Source organism: Protopterus annectens, chromosome 7.part0 (genome assembly GCF_019279795.1).
Source record: "Protopterus annectens isolate FY-2018-M chromosome 7.part0, PAN1.0, whole genome shotgun sequence".
Taxonomy (NCBI): domain Eukaryota; kingdom Metazoa; phylum Chordata; order Ceratodontiformes; family Protopteridae; genus Protopterus; species Protopterus annectens.
Window position 1 is genome coordinate 292547950 of NC_056739.1, and position 19389 is coordinate 292567338.

The following is a 19389-nucleotide window of genomic DNA, read 5'->3' on the forward strand; positions in this document are numbered from 1 at the left end:
ACTGAAAAGTTCAACAACTAATAGTCTTGATAGGTAAATGGCTCCTTTGCAAAAGCATGGTATGCATTATACAGAAAATCACTATAAAAGGATTTTTACATCCCAGAATAGATAGAACAGAGTAGAGATGGGTGGCAGTGTTAAATCTGGAGACTAAGCAATTGCCTACATCAAAGAAGGTGCAGAGCTGGTAGAATAGCAAATAAACAGCAGGGACGTGAGGAGCAATAATTTTTACATTGTAAATGCAATTTTTTTTGCATACTGACAGAACAGTCCTTTATTCTATAGGTTCATAGGTTGATGGGTAGGTACTAGGCCATCAGCCCTGGGGCCTATTTAAGCCTAACCAAAATGGTTCCCTGGCTTTCGCACCCAAGAAACTTATTTTCCTGTGCCCCTGTCAAGCAGTGCCACAGAAGTGATCCCCAGGGTGAATTTTCTATTTCCCATCCAGTCGTCAAGGTTTTTCTTAAAGAGGGTCAATGAGAAGCTTTGCTTGACATGAATGGGTAGTTTGTTCCAGAGTATGGGAAGTCTCTGAGACAGGAATCTATCCCTCCAGAAGAAGGGAAACACAGGCTCTGATGAGATATGAACTCATGACCCCTGGTTTACGAGATCAGTGCTCTAATCCTTGAGCTACAGAGCCACACTTTTGAAACCAAGCTTCACACTCTGTAGAATGTCTACATCCTCCATTTTTTAGCTGGATTCAGAGTCCAGAGCACTAACCATTACACCATGAAACCAGCTTACCCTCCATTTTGTAGCTATAAAATGTTAAAGTTTAGCTGACTCAGATTGGTAGAGCTTCAAAAAGAACATACTGCAATGTTTAAGGGTATTTATCTTCAGTTTTAGTATGCATCTTGTGATAAAATATAACATTATCATTGCATTCATTCTACTGTAATTCTCTAGAAACATTATGTTCCTCATAACATTTACTAATCTGCCTTAAGCTATTGGCGATGTCCACATTTCTCTACTGAAACAGTTCAGTACACCACCTGTAGTACAGAAAGTGACTATATTGCAACGGTAAGACAACAGTGGACAAACTGAAATGTGCTTGACACAGATGTCCAATTCCCCTGCTGACCTACTCCACTTAATTATACCCTTACACTGTGCCATTCTCCAATTCAAAAAATGAAAGTACTTACTAGGTGTTTCCTTGATAGATGCTGGATCTCTCAGGAATCAAAATGCCTGCAGTTCCATTTGCAGAAATTGAGTCCTCTCATCTTTGGTTTCTCTGTCTGTCTTGATGTTCTCCCTCATGAAGAAGCTTGAATTCTACACATTTGTATTTTGCTGGTAAGCAGTGCCCCTTCTTTTATAGAAGCATGTATCCTTTAAGGGCCACTGGAATGTATAGCTCTCAAAAATATTTATGAAGCTCCTCCCATTTTTCTCAGCCATTTACACATTCTATTAGAGACCCATCAGAGAGACAATAGGAGACTCAGGAGTTCTAATATCCACAGAGAGCAGTTAGCATAGTTTTCATGTTACAGAGAATCATCATCTTCTAAACTAGGAAACCTTTTAGCTCAGTGCATGTCAAAAAATACTATGAAATTCTGTTTCCTATCACATACTCACTTTGGGTTGCAAATGAGAATCTTTCTTTAGCTACTTAAGAGCACCCGAGGACAACTTAATTTTAGAATAAACGTTTGTAGTGCGACTGTTACTTTCCACTTGACATGCCCTTATCTGGATGCTGCAAATCTCCACTCCAATAAATAAATGCATTTGCATGTGAAAACAAGAAGAAGAAAACATCACAAATGATGTAAATGCAGTAAAAAAGCAATATATAGATTACCTTTCTAGAACTGGAAGGACAATTTAGTAAGATGACAGTATGCCTTCTCCCATACTGAAAAGCATGCAGTTTGGTGGACTTCTACACTGATTTTCCCAGTAAATGAAGGGGAATGTCCTTATTTCACTTCACATTGACTAAAAGCTGAACAAAGTGTGGTTTAAGCAAGGAGTGCACACAGTAAAATTACAGTCATATTACAGAGCTGCAATTACAAAATATTGAGCTACCTTCTTCTTCTCATGGTTCACTTCAGTGTAGAAAGTTCCACAAGTAGTGTGGTTCATTTGGATCCTGAGGAAGGGCTTGCCAAGAAAATAAAATTCAGAGATTCTTGTTTCTGAATGGGGATTCTACCACTCCTGTGAATGTGCCTACTAATTCGAAGGATCACTGTGAACTAGATCATTGATCTGTGAAGATTTTGTCTTTCTATAAGGCTTCTTCTACCCATTCCACCCATTCCAGGTGCATTTTAGCTAATGAGTAATATAATTGCCTATTACCAATTTTCTGAATTAATTTACTATAATTGTCCATTAGTTGTTTGTCTTTCGGCTTTTCCCAGTTAGGGTTCGAACTCCGGTCCGCTAATGATTGGCAGTAGATTTTCACGAACGCCAAGGTGCCAGCTCGACGTTCAACCTTCAACGAAGGCACCCCATTTACGCATGTCTTTCGAATGCCCACCCAACTGCGACGAGGACATGCAGACTCCACACAGAAGGCACTCCCCGCACTCCAACCGATAATCGAATGGGAGAACCTCTTTCTGTGCGGCAACAACGCTACTGCTGCACCACCGTGGATATTATAATTGTCTATTAGTAATTTTCTGAATTAATTTACTTACATAGCACAATTCAATACATACAGCCATTCTGACATCTTTAAACAAATTACGTCAAGTGACAGTTTTTTGTCAATTCTCACTGAAAAGGTTATAGAAAAGTACAAATGTGTTACCATTGATTTCTGCTTATCAAAACCATGGTGGTGAGGATTTATTATTCCTTAATGATGACAATTTTCAAACAGCAGATGTAATATATATATGTCCATCAATTTTGTTTTCTTATATTATTAAGGAAACTTGTTGGTCAATAATTTTTAATGTCCTTCTAGTCATCTTTTTCTTTGCATAAGGAAAGGATGTTGGCTTCTTTCTATATTTTAGGAAGGGCACAACTATTTAGACAGTTATTAAAGAAAACAACAGCCATATAATTTTGTAATTAAGTCATACAATAACATCACTGACTATGTTATATGGTCATCTTTTTAAGTTAAATATGTTTCATTACTGAGCTGAACTGAGGTGGGTTACCAGCCACAACTCTGAGCTGAGATAACAGATGACTAGAGGCTTCTGAGCTTCCAAAAAAAAAAACATAAGTTGCCTTGTTATTTTGCTTATTTATACTATTTACTGACTTTTTTATTACCTTCTGCCTTCTTTTATACTGTATTTATTTACTGGGTACTAAACTACACTGTTGTACTGCAATTGTCTGTATACTGTGTCTGTTAAACAGAATTTTATTGCTGTTTTCATTGTTTACAAAGCTTTATTTGCTATTTTTCACTGTTTGTTATGTATTTACTGATATTTTTCACTGTTTTACAGCTATTTGTTCTGCTTGCTCTGGTGTTTCCATGAAGCAGTGCTTAAATAACTGATCTGTTAGCTGTTTAAAACATTCTAGAGCCTCCTTGCTGATTTTCTGCTGTTTTAAGTGTTTTTTTAGAGTCTCACTGCTATTTTCCTGCTGTGTTAAACACTCTCTAGTGTTTCCTGCTGAAACTAGGGTAGCTACTAGCTGTAGTATGGTCCAGATACAGGGTTGCTGCATCTGGGACTGTTTGTAGTGGTTTGTTTGTTCTGAGCACATTTTCCAGGCCATCTTGCCTTGGAAGGAGCCTATCTGCACTTTAATGAAAGGACTGTGCTGATTGGGCCCTATCTGGTAAAGGGAGGCTGGTCTATGGCTTGGAATAAGCCTTCTTATTGGTCCTTTTGAATATTTTTAAAGGTTTTTCCAGTTTTCAGTTTCTGGTGTTTAGGACGTGCATTTGAGCAGGTTTCTGCTTGTTTGTACTGAGTGAACTGAGGTGGTCTACCAGGCACAAATCTGAGCTGAGATAGATACCAGATGACTAGAGACTTCTGAGATTCTAAAAAAGCATAAGCTGCCTGTTTTTTTTTTTTTTGCTTATTTATATGATTTACTGCACTTTTGTATTGCCCGCCACCTACTTTTATATTGTATTTATTTGCTGTGTACTAAATTAACTACACTGTGGTACTGTAACAGTCTGCATTACTGTTTACAAAGCTCTTTTTGCTATTTTTACTATTTGTTAAGCATTTACTGGTATTTGTCACTGTTTTAAAACTATCTGTTCTGCTTGTTCTGGTTTTCCTGACAAGCAGTGTTTAAATAACTAATCTGTTAGCTGTTTAAACATTCTAGAGCCTCTTTGCTGATTTTCTGATGTTTTAATTTTTTTTAGTGTCTCTGCTATTTTCCTGCTGTGCTAAACATTCTCTAGTGTTTCCAGCTGTAACTAGGGTAGCTAGTAGCTGTAGCATAGTCCAGTTACAGGCTTGCTGCATCTGGGATTGTTTGTAGTGGTTTGTTGTTCTGAGCATGTTTTCCATTCCATCTTGGATTGGAAGGGCTTGGAATAAGCATCCTCATTGGTCCTTTTGAATATTTCTAAAGTTTGTTTTTCAAGTTTTTAGCTTCTAGTATTTAGGCCCTGCATTTGAGCAGGTTTCTGATCATTTGTACATCTCACAGCACTGCGCACTGCCACCCAATTGTACACCAAAGCCGGACAGTTAAATTCAACAATCTTCCCCTAAAATCCAGGCAGAAATATCCATCCACTGAGCTCCTCTGTGATTGATTCTGAAAAACCACCCCTAGTGACAACAGTCTTCAACCTAGCATTATGACAGTTGGAATACCCTTGTTTCTCCTGCCAACCTTTTTGACTTGGGTCTCTTGAGGCAGTGTAGCAACTGCCTCATGTACATTGACAACCCTCTAACAGAGTAGTAGTACAGTAGAGAGAGATGTATCTACACTATCTTCTTGAATCTATCTGCTCTCTCTCACAGTCAAAACATGGAAAAGGAAAGACACACAACCCACTCACCACTACATATCCCATACACCCACTACTCATACATAATACCACTATTCATAAACAATAAAAACTAGACACAAAAAAACACAGAGGTAGGTTTCTTCAAAAAAAAAACATAAACAACATGATGACTGGGACTAACACAGGACTAATACAACCTGCAGCAGTCTGCAGCACCCATGACACATAGCAACAGCAGTGTCTCACCCACCATGCCTGTAATGAGTAACACTTAAAAAATAAATTTTCTTGTCATTGGAGACTCAATAGTGAGACACATGTATGCCCCACTCAGCAGGATGAACAAAGAAAAAGTCACAGTCAGCTGTCTGTCCAGTGCCAGGATTCACGAGGTCATGCATGCACTCAGGTCTGTCAGCAACAAGTACCATTTTGACTCTGTCATAGTTGATGTTGGTGTGAATGACCAGAGACATACCTCACTGGACTATATGAAGAGAGACATGGTTGAGCTCTCTGAGTATATGTCCCAGGCAGGTATGTCCCTAGCCTTGAGCAGCATACTACCTTCACCTAGAATGATGCCACAGTATAAACAAAAAATGATTGATTTCAATAATTGTCTTAGTTTTTGTTGTCATTCAAAGGGGATCCAGTTCCTGTCAGCCTGGGAAGCCATGGTCAGCAAACCTCGCTGCTTTGTTAGAGACGGTTTGCACCTGGAAACTATAGGCTTTCTGCTTCTAGCAAAGGCTTTTGCATCCCCATAGTGCCTTTTTTTTCTGCAAGGTCTTGAAAACAATATTATCAACATGAAATTAACCAATCAGAGTAAAATAAAGGTGATGCTGCTAAATGCTATGAGGTTAAACCAAAAACTGCACTCCCTGGAAGCATGTCTATCACTGGAAAATGTAGATTAGAGATACATTCACTACTCCAAGTCCAGGTTATGGTGCATAAGACCCCCATTCAAGTCAAAGCCAGTTATAGATCCCCCTCCATGGGTCACAATACCCATGAAGCCTACTTGACCAAACTGGAGACAATCCAAATTTTACCAAACACACTGGTTATGGGGGATTTCAGTTACCAGCTGGGAAACCTACGCTAGCCTTAACTCACTAGTACAAAAGTTCCTTAATTTTGTTAATTCAAATGCCCTGGAACAAATTGTCCATACCCTGACAAGAGGAACAAACATTCTAGATCTGGTCCTCACCAACTTGTCAAGCAGATGCACCGCCGCAACTGTCGGACCCTCATTAGTAGAAATTACTACAAATCAGTCACCTTTGAGCTGGCACTAACACCAGAACTCACAAAGGGTGAAATCACACTAAAAAACTTTACCAAGGCAAGCTATACCTCCTAGGTGAAGGAATAAATGCATTCAAAGCCCCACCCCAAAGCTGGAAGTGGTAACTGCGCTGAAGCTTACACTAAAGCCCTGTACAATCGCTTGCATAAGTGTATAAACTCGGCTGTACCAGAAAGAATCAAAGCCAGTGCCTCTAGGAAAAACAAGCTACCATGGTGGACATCCAGCCTCAACAAACTTTACAATAAACACAAAAAGTTGCTGTCCAAGAAAACAAGGGTATGGCCCCAACAATGGAAAACATCCTCCTCAGCCTCACCAGGCAAATAAGATAACTTGTCAAATCTTCTAAGGGCCCCTTTGAGAGAAACTTAGCAAGTATAGCCAATGATAACCATAAGACCTTTTACAGCTATGTACATAGCCTCAAAGGTAGGACCCAAGCATGTGCAGAACTAGTGGCAAATGGTATCACACACACACTGACCCTACAGAGATAGCAAACCTGCTAGTGGATAGGTTTGGTGAAAATTTCTCTCCCTTATCCCCTCCTAACTTATTATAAACCTTCCCCCAAACCCATCCCACACCCTACATATCTGAGGAGCAGGTCCTCAAAGCCTTGCTCAAGACAAGACAAAAAACATAGCCTCTATGGGATCACATGACATCCCAGACTATCTTCTAAACAGGCTAAAACATGAACTAGCATCACCACTAAGTACCCTTTTCAATCATAGCCTAAACAAAGGCTCTGTTCCTACGGAATGGAGAACAGCAATGGTTATTCCCCTCCAAAAGGTGGCCTAGCAACAGACCCAGGGAATTATAGACCCATAAGCCTGACAAGCCTCATCTGTAAGGCCATGGGATGTATCATTATGGACCTCATAAATAAAGACATAGGTGACCTCCAAACCCTGGACCCTACCCAATTTGGCTTCATCAAGGGCAGATCCTACCTATTAAATCTGGTGGATTTCTTTGAAAATGTGACCAGGGCCATTGATGAGGGTAAATCTATGCACACAGTATAGCTCAACTTGGCAAAGCCCTTCGACAAAATCTCACATTCAGGCATTATGGATAAACTTAGCAAACTGAATGTAAACCTCTTCATTGTAAGATGAGTGGCCAGCTAGTTCACAAATTGGACACACACTATCAAAGTGGGTGACTACATCAACGATCAGACCTGTTACCAGTGGGGTGCCACAAAGGTCAGTGTTTGGCCCCCTCCTTTTTGGTATATACTTCTTAAAAGTTCAGGTCAAAACTAAAAGGTTGTGGCTGACCAAGTTTGCAGACGACTGCAAACTAGGTGCAATCATTGAATACCTAAATGATGTCAGTATCCTCCAGGAGGGTCTCATGCAGACCAACAACTGCTGTATTAGTCACGGTCTCAAGCTGAATGTAAAGAAATGCATCATCATTCCCTTCAGCACAAACAATGTCTCTTCACATTGTCAAATCGACAATACCCTAAGTACCCACTTAGCTTAACACTTGTTTTTTTGCAGGGGGGGCAAGCCCACCTGCACCCCCACACCACCTGCTAATTATATTTACCAATTCTGAGATCCGCCTACAATGGAAAAAGTGCACCTGATTCTCACTGTTTACAATCTTGAACAGACAACACCAGAAGAAGTGATCAAATTACTTTCACTCCATTCTGCTAGTGTTAATAACATTCAAGATTATGAACATTCAATTGTATGGAGTGTTCTCATGTACATACATATATATAAATATATGTGTGTGTGTGTGTGTGTGTGTGTGTGTGTGTGTGTGTGTGTGTGTGTGTGTGTGTGTGTATATATATATATATATATATATATATATATATATATATATAAAATATATATATTTATATTTGTGTGTGTGTCTGTGTTGTGTGTGTGTACACACACACACACACACACACACACACACACACACACACACACACACTCCAGATGAAATAAACTGCATATTCTTTGAAAAAAGGTAGTAAAACACTTAGAACACTAAAATAATCACAAACATGGGCTAGTACCATTTGAGAACACATTACAGTGCATAGAAATTGTTGCAAATATTTTTTAAAATAAAATACATTGCTTTAAAACAAAATAGCATAAAGCAAAAGCACCCATGATTAGAAACTAGTTAACTGTAACAGCCTGACACATTCTACCTTCTCCTCATGACTCATGACTCATGACAGACACTTTTAAAGAATAAGTTATAGTCAAAAGTAACAAACCTATCTTCCTAAGGGGTTACTCCCAAGATTGCTCAACCATGTAAAAGTTGATTAGTTTCTACAAGATAGCCACTGGTCTGATTAACAAACTGTTTATGACTGGAATCAATAAAATTTGACAGAGAATCTAAAATATCTCTTACCTTGACAATCAGTTTTAAGGCTAGGTTGTCAAGCCTTTTGTTTAGATTGGGGTATTACATAGAATGTAGAATAGCTAGTGCAGGGCATACATGCATATGTGTATTCATCAGCAGGTAAACAACTATCTAAAATATTAAAATGTTAATACATCATTACCTTACATTCTCTAGCATTAGAACATATAAAATATAACAATCTATTACATCACTAGATGTACCTTTATCTGCCTTTGCAATGATACCTGAATTGAAAATTAAACTTTGGTGATGGTACAATTACTTGGTCGGGCGGCCACAGTGGTGCAGTGGTTAGCATTGTCACCTCACAGCAAGAGGTTCCCTGGTTTGATCCTTGGCTGGGTTGCCTTCCGTGTGGAGTCTGCATGTCCTCCCTGTGGTCACGTGGGTTTCCTCCGGGTGCTCTGGTTTCCTTCCACATCCCAAAGTCATGCTGTAGGTGGATTGGACACTCTAAATTGGTCCTAGGTATGAATGCATGTGTGTGTGTGCCTTCTGTGGAAGTTCGGGCGCCGGGCTGGCAACTCAACACTGTAAAACTCCACTGCCAATCATGAGCAGACAGGTGATCTACTGTGGCGACCCCTAACTGGGAAAAGCTGAAAAAAGAAGAAGAAGATGATACAATTACTTGGTCCCTAAACTACCTGAAAAACAGAACCTTCCAAACTTTCACTAATACTTAATTAATGGTATTTCCCAATGGTCTGTACTTTTCTCAGTTTTTATCAGTCACATCACTCTAGAACTTCCAAAAGAAAATACAATGTACATTGTTGATGTTCTGCTACTTCATACCAGCAAAACACATTAATTCCTCCAAACAAATCTCTGTAAATGATTCAGGTATTAAGACTCCTAGACGACTCCAGTAAAACTAATACAATGATATTCTCAAGTGTAGATATGTTCCCTTTTCTACCAAACTTACTGCTGTGAGACTTAAAAGGCAATATTATTCCTAATGTTCAATAATAAGAACTTCTAACTCTTGACCCCCTCCTTAACTTCTTAATTCATACAGCCATTACTGCCAAAGTTATTTTCCAACAAAAATCGTGTAACGTACCTTCCACCTCCTCTGTCCAACCTCATGAAAAGCCATAGCCAAAAATGTGCTAATTCCGAAAACAGACTATGCTGTATCTGTACTGAGCATGCACCCATCCTATAACTGCCCAAAACTACAATCACTCAATTAAAAATACACAGATGTGCTCTCCTGATTGACCAAACACACATCATTGTGACCTGCTGGAGAAGTTCCATTAGCTCCCTGTAGCAAACAGGGCCACTCTGCTTTTTAGGGCCCTTGTATTTAAAGTTCTTTGTCTGGGTTACTGCCCACCTCTGAAAGCAAGCCTCGCACTCAGAGATCAAAACCACTCACTTAGGAGCAGCCAAGATGACATTCTTATACTTTCCAGACCAAGATTTAAATAAATTATAAGTGAAAAAAGACTCTTTTAGAATAGGTCCCACTGTTTGGAACCACCTCAATAATTAGCAAATACCTTAGTGGCGTTTGAAAATACTGAAGGAATTATTTTATAAATATGCCAAATGCTCTTGCTTCTGTGAGACTGCCTCTAGTATTTATTATCTAAACTTAGGCCGTGGAGTGAATCTCAGAAGTTCTTCACAACATTCTCTTGATTTCTACCTCCTTGTATAAAGTGTATATATTGGCCTCCTCATGTATATAGGAAACATTAATATTCCACCTAAGGCTACTGATACTAGCAATATAAACATTTACCTCTATTTACCCCACTGTTACTTCGTCTTAAATATTGCATTTGATTTTGTACATTTACATATGTTTTGCTTTGCTTATGTTGAATTTGTGTTCTACCTCACATGGATATCTCATTCAACATGTTATCAATACTCTTATACAACCATTCTCATGAAATTGTAAACCTTAAGTTTAATCTACCTCACGTGAATATGTTATCCCATATTGTTGTAAATATTTGTCTTGTAATAAACAGTAAAATGCTTGTATCTACTGCTATGTTAACTTGATTGTAACCTGACAAACACTTTTTGTATTTGTAACCTTATACATTTTGTTATAATGTATCTGTCTTTGGAGCTTTTCTCCCCAGGCCTCTACTGAAAATGGACATATATCCGATTAGACTAGCCTGGTCAACAAATGTAAAATAAACAATAATAAATAATTTGCTATGCTTTTTAGCAGGAATGTGATTGAAAAGGATCAAAAGACCAGGTCACGTATCGATTAAACCAATTGCAAATAAATTACTCCTGCAAGCCGCACATGCTTCACTGAATAAACACACGCGCACACACACACACACACACACACACACACTGATTGCCCGCAGACCATCTAGCCAAATAACATATCTACAGGCCAAAATCATGCATTACTGCATGACCACAAACAAAAAAACAGTAGGGAAATGTTTTTGCAGGTTGGCAAGTCCACATACATCTCTGTAGCCCAGCCATATGTACACTGTGATATCAAATTACACAAACATGACAAAAGTGGGATAGCTGGTACAATGTAACAGAATGTTCCTCTACATCATATTTACATGATCTCCAAGTCAGCCAGTAACAGTATAGGTAGGTATTACTCAGCAATCAAGTACACTCTTTTACTAGAAACACTCACCAAATGGTACATTTTATGAGTGAAATTTGATCACTGAGGATTTGGTGATCAGTCCCAGAGCAATGTATCTGGTTCATGGCAGTCCATGGAATAAGAATGATTGCTTCAATAAATGTACATTTAACAGACCTACAATATAATGTCATAAAACATTTGCGTACATGTGTGTTTGTATGTGTGTGTGTGTGTGTGTGTGTGTGTGTGTGTGTGTGTGTGTGTGTGTGTGTGTGTGTGTATATGTGTGTATGCATATATATATATATATATATATATATATATATACCGTATTTCCCCGAAAATAAGACCGGGTCTTCTATTTTTTCCCCTGCCGAAATACGCATTAGGGCTTATTATCAGGGGATGCCTTATTTACCACCCAGTGTACAACAATCTACATTTATCATTTATTCATGCTCACAAATTGACATTTATTCATGTACACAAATCGACATTTATTCATGTACAAAAATCAACATTTATTCATGTCCACAAATCAACATTTATTCATGTACACAAATTGACATTTATTGGGTACTTTTCCATTATTGGGCAACAGTTCTAGATAATGTGTTAACAATTGTGTGAGAATTCTACATAAACAGTGCAACAAGCATTTCAGATTCAGAAAATCTACACCTTGGCTTTCACAGTGCAATATTTCATGCTTCACAGAAAGTGCAGAAAAATCTCAGTACATGTATTTTGGAGGAGGGGAATAAAACAGGTGAATAACTGCCACTTTTTGAGTGGTGATGTTTTCTTTATTCCTTACCCAAACCGTAACAGAAGAATGATGGAAAGTCATACAAATGAGGTCTGAGAACTAGTGGCCTTACTTTGTAATTATTCCTTGATAATGAAATGTTACCTTAATACAATAAAGTCAAAAAAACTGACAAGAACTTGCTGGCAGCTGAAAGCAGAAGCAATCCTTTCTGTTGCCTCGATAATGGAAAAGTTATTCAAATACAGTCATGTCATCTTCTTCTGGAACATTGTCATAAGTCTCCAACCCCTGAATTCTGGCCTGAATTTCTTGCGACTCCATTTCCTGTAGAATCATTGGCCCCAATCTATCATGCCTAGCAATAGAGCTCTCCTTAAATGAGCACTGCTTGTCCATGTAGCCTGCTCGTAGTGCATTGGCAATACTGCTGTCAGTGATTTTATCTCATGAATTCTTTACCCAAGTGACAACCTCTTGCAGGCTAGGCTTCTCAAAGCTTCCATGCTGATTTCTCTCCATTCTATTTTCAATGTAGTCATTGAGTTCCATGCACAAATGGTCCTTGAATGGCTTGTTTATTGCAATATCAAGAGTCTGGAGATAGGCAGTCATTCCTGCAGGAGTCATTATTTGATCTATTCTTCTCTGTGCAAGGAAGTTCTTCATGTCTTTAGCGCAGTGAGTGCTGGCTGAATCCCAGACTAGCAGACCTCTTTTGCCACCTCGCAAAACAAGTGGCAGCATTACATTGACCCACTTCCTTATAACTTCTTGTGTGCACCAGGCTTTTTTTGTAAATGCCTGAAACACGTCCAGTCTTATCTTTCTTTCCTTTACTAATGATTAGAGGTGGGGTTTTCTTTCCATCTAGATGAAGTGCCAAAATACAGGTAACATGTGCACTTCCATAACCAGTGGAGGGAATGTAGATTGACGAGGCACCCCTCTTATCAATTGTTGTTTGAGATCCTTGGTCCATAAACACTACAGTTTTATCCATAGCAATCATGTTGGAGAGTTGGTATTTAGAAAAGTCGATGCCATCAACAAAGGACTTGAATGCAAGTGCACGTTTAATAACTTCAGTATCTTCCAGCTTGAACAATGTTGTTGATCTTCTTTGAGACAGTTCATATCGCTGAAGGAAGCCATCCAGCCAATGTTGTGATGCTTTGAATTCTTCTGGGGATAATTCTAACTATGGTGCCATTGCAAGGGCAAATGCTTGAATATCAGCCCTGCACACAACCAAAGCCTTTGCTCTCCTGTTAGCAATCCATTCATAGATGATGACTTCCAGCTCCGGAAATAATGGTTGCCGACCTGATCCACACTTGCATTTCTTAGCATTTTCCTCGTCCAACTGTTGACTGAGGTTATCGTACTCTGCTCACCATTTTTGGACCATTTGGAGATCCAAGTTCTTTTCTTTGCAGAAAACCATCAGATTCCTTGCCCGGGAGTCCTCCATGATTCCTTTCTTCTACTCGATGGAATAGCTCTTTCTTTTTGCACTCATCTTGTCTGGGGGGGGGGGGGGTTAATTGAAGACTTACGAGGCAGGATTGGCAACAAAAATGGTGATAGTTAAGAAGACACAACTACACTCGTTCATTATCAAATGTGCACTTTTTACATGCATTGTCTGTACTTTGACCAATCAAAGTACACTTGCCAGTGTTTATAGGCCAAGGATCTCAAACGTCAAAAGTGTGATTGTGGATTAGGGTTACAGTAAGAATTGTGGAGGACTCCCGGGGAAAGAATCTTATGACTTTCTGCAAAAAGAAGAAGTTGGGTGTTCGAATGATCTGAAAATGGTGAGCAGAGTACGATAATCTTAGTCAACAGTTGTCAATAATATTATTATTTTATAATTCAACACAACCGTCGTTGTGTTGTTGATGATCTTAACTGGGGCTTATTTTTTGGGTAGGGCTTATATCATGACTACTCTGGAAAACCATGCTAGGCTTTATTCTCTGATTAGGTCTTATTTATGGAGAAATACGTTTTTTATATATATATATATATATATATATATATATATATATATATATATATATATATTTTATATATACATATACACGTACTTCTACTAGCTCTTAATCTGTCCAAGCAAGACTGGAAACAGAAGGCCCAGGGTAACTGGATTGAATCCCCTGCATTGCATAACACCAAGCAAACTGGAAAGTGAAACTAAGTGCATGTGCTATGCATTGCCTCTTTGCCAAGGCCAGGGTATAATACATCTGCCTACAGGGACAGCCTCAGGGGGTTCTTCCTCTGAATCTTCCTGTGGTGTGGCTGTGGGGACCTTGGCATTGGTGGAGGGCTGTGTGTCCCTTCCCTGTGATGATCCTGCCACAACTGTTTCCACAGGATTATATTGTGTAGTATGGCACATACTGTGAACATCTGTGCATATGTAGTTGGAGAGTACTGTAGGGCTCCACCAGATAAATTGAGACACCGGAACCATGACATGAGCAGCCCAAACACATGATCTATGATGTTCCTAGTTTGTGCACGTGCCTCATTATGGCATTCTTCAGTAGGTATGTGTGTGCATTTCTGATGGGTGTCATTATCTATGGTTCCAATGCAAAGCCAGCATTCACCAGCAGATGGCCATATGGGATGCCCCTCCTGGCAAACATCTGGTACAGCTGTGATGCGTGCCAGATATGGGAGTCATGATAACTTCCAGGGCTGCCAGCACACAAATTCATGATGATGCCCTGGGCATTGTATACAACCTGGCAGTTGATGGAGTGATACCCCTTATGGTTGCCGTAGTCTCTACCCTCCTCATTGGGTGGTGCTTTAATGTGTATATGCATATAGTCTGTGGCACCCAGTACCTCAGGGTAGAAGAGATGCATAGTGCTGTCCCTCTCAGGGGTGTGATGTAAATAAATGTGCTCACTGGCATGTGTTTGCATGGCAGCCAGCAACTGGTGGAGTACCCTGGATGCAGATGCCTGTGAGATCCCCATCATTTCCCCAGTTGGTCTTTGAAATGTACCTGTAGCTAGTATTCTAAGGGGTACACATACCTTTGTTTCCACTGGGATGGGTTCCCCTCTGTTGTCTCTGGGTCTGAGTTGAGGGCGGCAGAGGTCAGTGAGTTCTTGTAGTATGTCCCTTTCCACCCTGTAGCACTGGATAATCTCCAGCTCATGTAGCTCCTGGAAGGTTACGCTGGGTCTGAACACTCTTCTCCTTCTCAGTCTAGGCCTATTGTCAGCAGCAGCATCAGCACTGGCCTCAGCCTCTAACACATACAGATGTAGCAGAGCAGTAGCAGCCTTTAGCATTCTGACAGTTAGAATTCCCAAGTCTGTAACCCACTGGTGCAGAGTGTGGGGGGAAAATTAGATTGTAGGGTGTATGCAGATGCAGCCTGTGTGATTGGCTAACTATGATGCATTCCACCTGCCAGGTACATCACTGAGGGGTTTGATTGGGCCAGTGTAAGTGGAACAGGGGTTATCAGTATTTTCTATATGATTGGCTTTCCCAGACAATTTCCTTTTTGTTTTAAAACTGCCTTCCCTGCTAAGCACTGCAGCATGGTGTGCAAACCCACGCCATAGGTATTAACAATGCTCAGCAGTCTGGACACACCCACCCATGCACGTGCATGCTTAGTATAGCTCATACCAGCTAAAACACATGCCCTGCAGCTAAACAAAGCTTAGCAACACTGGACAACCCCCTCCTCTTAGCTGAGCATCATGCCACGCAAACGGGTGCCGTTGAGCTCCAATCCACTTAAACATATAGTGACACACCCCCTTTTGATGTCATCTGTAGACATCAACATGGTTCTGGTGCTACAAGGATTTTATCTGCGGACACAGTAGCCCATTTTTGCTATTCAGTAACCCCAGCTCATTTGCATACAGATCCGTGCACACAACCTGGATAATTCACTATTCCAGGGTCTGCCTCCTTATTAACCACTGAAATCTATCTTTGTACATACTTCATGCAGGGCCCTATAATGCATTATCATCACATATTTCTTATTTTTAGTTTTTATACTTTTTAATTTTTTTTTTTTGCATAATGGCATGTTTGCGCACTGCTGCGTGCTGCACAAACATAATATGGGTATTAAAAAAATTATTTATTACATTATTTTGCATGAATTTTTAGACACACACGGCATAGATTTGCACACAACTATGCCTATTATGCAATTCCTGACCTTTTAAATGGACTTTTTCAGCCCCTGTTCCATTTTTAGTTTTTAGTACACGGATATTTTCCGTGTACTCTTTGGACACCAACACAGGGTTTGCAGGACTGCCTATCTGCTTGCTAGATCACTCCAGCCCCTTCATTTGCATGCAGTTCACTTGCTAATGAGGTGATTTGCATGCCACGGACACTTTGATGTCCGCAAGCTTGTGCACGCCCCTCAGCTCTGTTTACTGGATCACAAAGAGTCTTACTTCCATGTTAGCTCCGTGCCACCATGCCTACATGGAAAATCTATCCATGTAGGCTTTATTGAATTCCTCCACATAACCTTTTTACTATGTTACATTTCAAAAACACATGTTCCATAGCTTCTTATTCTTGACAATATAAACATATTCTATTTTCTTTTTATATGGCATAGTTCCTTTTACTGGAAATTTATCTATTATCAATCTCCCCAAAAAATCTTGACATTCCACTTTCTGATTACACCATTTGATTCTTATTTTTATAGCTTTATTTTTTTTCATCTGTTAGATTTTCCCTTGGTTTTATATAGTAATATTTTATCATTACATTCCTCTGCTACACTTGTCTATCTTTTTCCATATCATCAATTATTACTTTTTTACAAAATTTTTCTTGATAACATTTTATTTCTTCATTTATACAATCGTTCTCTCTCTTACTCTTTTTACCATACCTCAAAATTTATCATACTTACATTTATACAGTTTTACTACTAATCTCTCATATTTTCATTTATCCACTTTAACACTTTGTACAAACTCATATACTACTGAGTAAATTGACCCTAAAATCTCCTTACTCTTTATTTACATATAAAACTCCTCTTCTTCTGGTTTTAATCTAGAATTCCATATAAATAAAACATATCTGCAATAATTCCTTTTCAAACACTGTTGGCAACACAAATACACTCGCTAAGTGTGTTACTTTTCCCATCAGTACTGAATTTATCAAATAAGCCTTTTTTTCTGAATGCTAATTGATATGTTCGCCAGAAAAAAACAGGTTTGCTTTATTTCTTCTATTGTTTTCCCCATTGGATTCTACCTACATCTTTATTCCCAAATGTTATACCCAACAGAAAATTTTAATTCATTGTAAAATATATACCCATATCTTTACTAAATCACCTGAACCTTCATTTTTCTTTTTATTTAAAGCTATTCCTATCATCACCTGACACATATTTGTACAAATTATTACTTCTTTCATCCAAAACTTGTTTTTTGCAATTATAATGTTATCTGCATATGTTAACACAACTGTAATTCTTAATCCTTCAGGTGTTTTTTACCCTGCCTCTTTCATTTTATAATTTATTTCACGTCATCACATTCATAACTAATGCAAGAGTATGCAAGGGCAAGTTCTCTAATGCCCTGACCAAACATCACCTATTACTAGATTTTACCACCTTGTGTCGACCGTGAAAATATGCTGCTAGGCTAGTGTGACTAACCTGGGTGACAAAGGATAAATAAATAAAAACAAAATATGCTAATCTTTAGGTAATTTGTAGGCATCCCTCTCACTTAAAAACATATACAGTGAGCATCATGCACACACACACACACACACACACACACACACACACACACACACACACACACACACACACACACACACACACACACACACACACACACACACACACACACACACGCACACACATACACACACACATGCACATACACACACACACACGCACACACATACACACACACATGCACACACGCACACACACACACACACACACACACACACACACACACACACACACACACACACACACACACACACACACACACACACACACACACCTCCACAACATTATCAGCACAGTCACTTTAAATATATATGCTGAAGTCATTCAAAAAATTCTAATAAAGCCTCCTGGAACATGTAAGAAAATTCTACAACTCTTAAGCATGCACACTTACAAATTTAAGTCACCAAGAGTCAGACTGCTCCCAGAATTGTACTCCCAAGCATTCTACTAACAAAATAGTGATTGAAGATTGAATTGTAAGCTATATAGATTCTCCACTGATAAGGCTGAATAAGTATAGAGTTAAAGTTAGTCTGTTTTTTGGATGGCAGGATCTCCAACATTAGAACAGCCCTAAAGACCCTTTCCCAGGGCATAGGGAAAAGGTTGAATGGGATCAGTGCTCTACCCTGATTAACAAATTAAAAATATATAAAATATGACTATGACATAGTGGTAGTTCATGTGGGAGTATACACTAAGAAACAAAACCCTTAGGGTAGAGAGACATGCTCTCACTTTCCATGCATGTGACAAATACAGGTAAGATTATGGTCTTGAGTGAAAGCCGAAATCCTTCTTTCGCTAAGAAGGATCCTTAGGTACAAAGAAAGGATAATTAGCTGAATAGATGGTGTCATTCTAAGTAGCCTCTAGCATCTGTGTCAGCATGGGACGAGATGATTTATAGCTAAACCTGCTCCACATGGCCTGCACTCAGTTTAAAAGCTTACACATACATGGGTAAAGTCTTGGCTGCTACCATAGTGTCTTTTAGGCAGAGTCCAGTTAATGGACATTCCAATGTAGCAAATTCATCAACCCTTAATTTGGATGACATTATGCTGATACTCCTCAGTGCCAGAAGTCTGAACAACAAACTGTCTGATCTTGAAGCTCTCCTAAATTTAGAAAATATTCACGATAACCTAATTAGTGAAAGTTAGTTTAAATGTAAAGAAAACACTTCCTTCATGCCTGGGTGTTTTACCTACTATGCCTTCATGCCTGATGAAAACTGTGGTGGCATCTTCATATTTGCCAGGGATCTTATCACCTCCAGAAAGATTCTAGACCCAACCAAACTCTTAGAACTCCATATCATCATAAGAAACCAACGTATATACCCCAAAAGAATACTATCCATCTCCTCAGATGATCATTGTAGATTCCAGAAAGCATTCAAGGAACTCCATATTAATAGAAATCTGTTATTTTAAGACATTTTCAGAATGCCCTAGAGCGACTAGAGTTAATTTAACAAGCATTCATTGGAACCGATAGTTAATAAGCTCACCAGAGGTCATAATGTTCT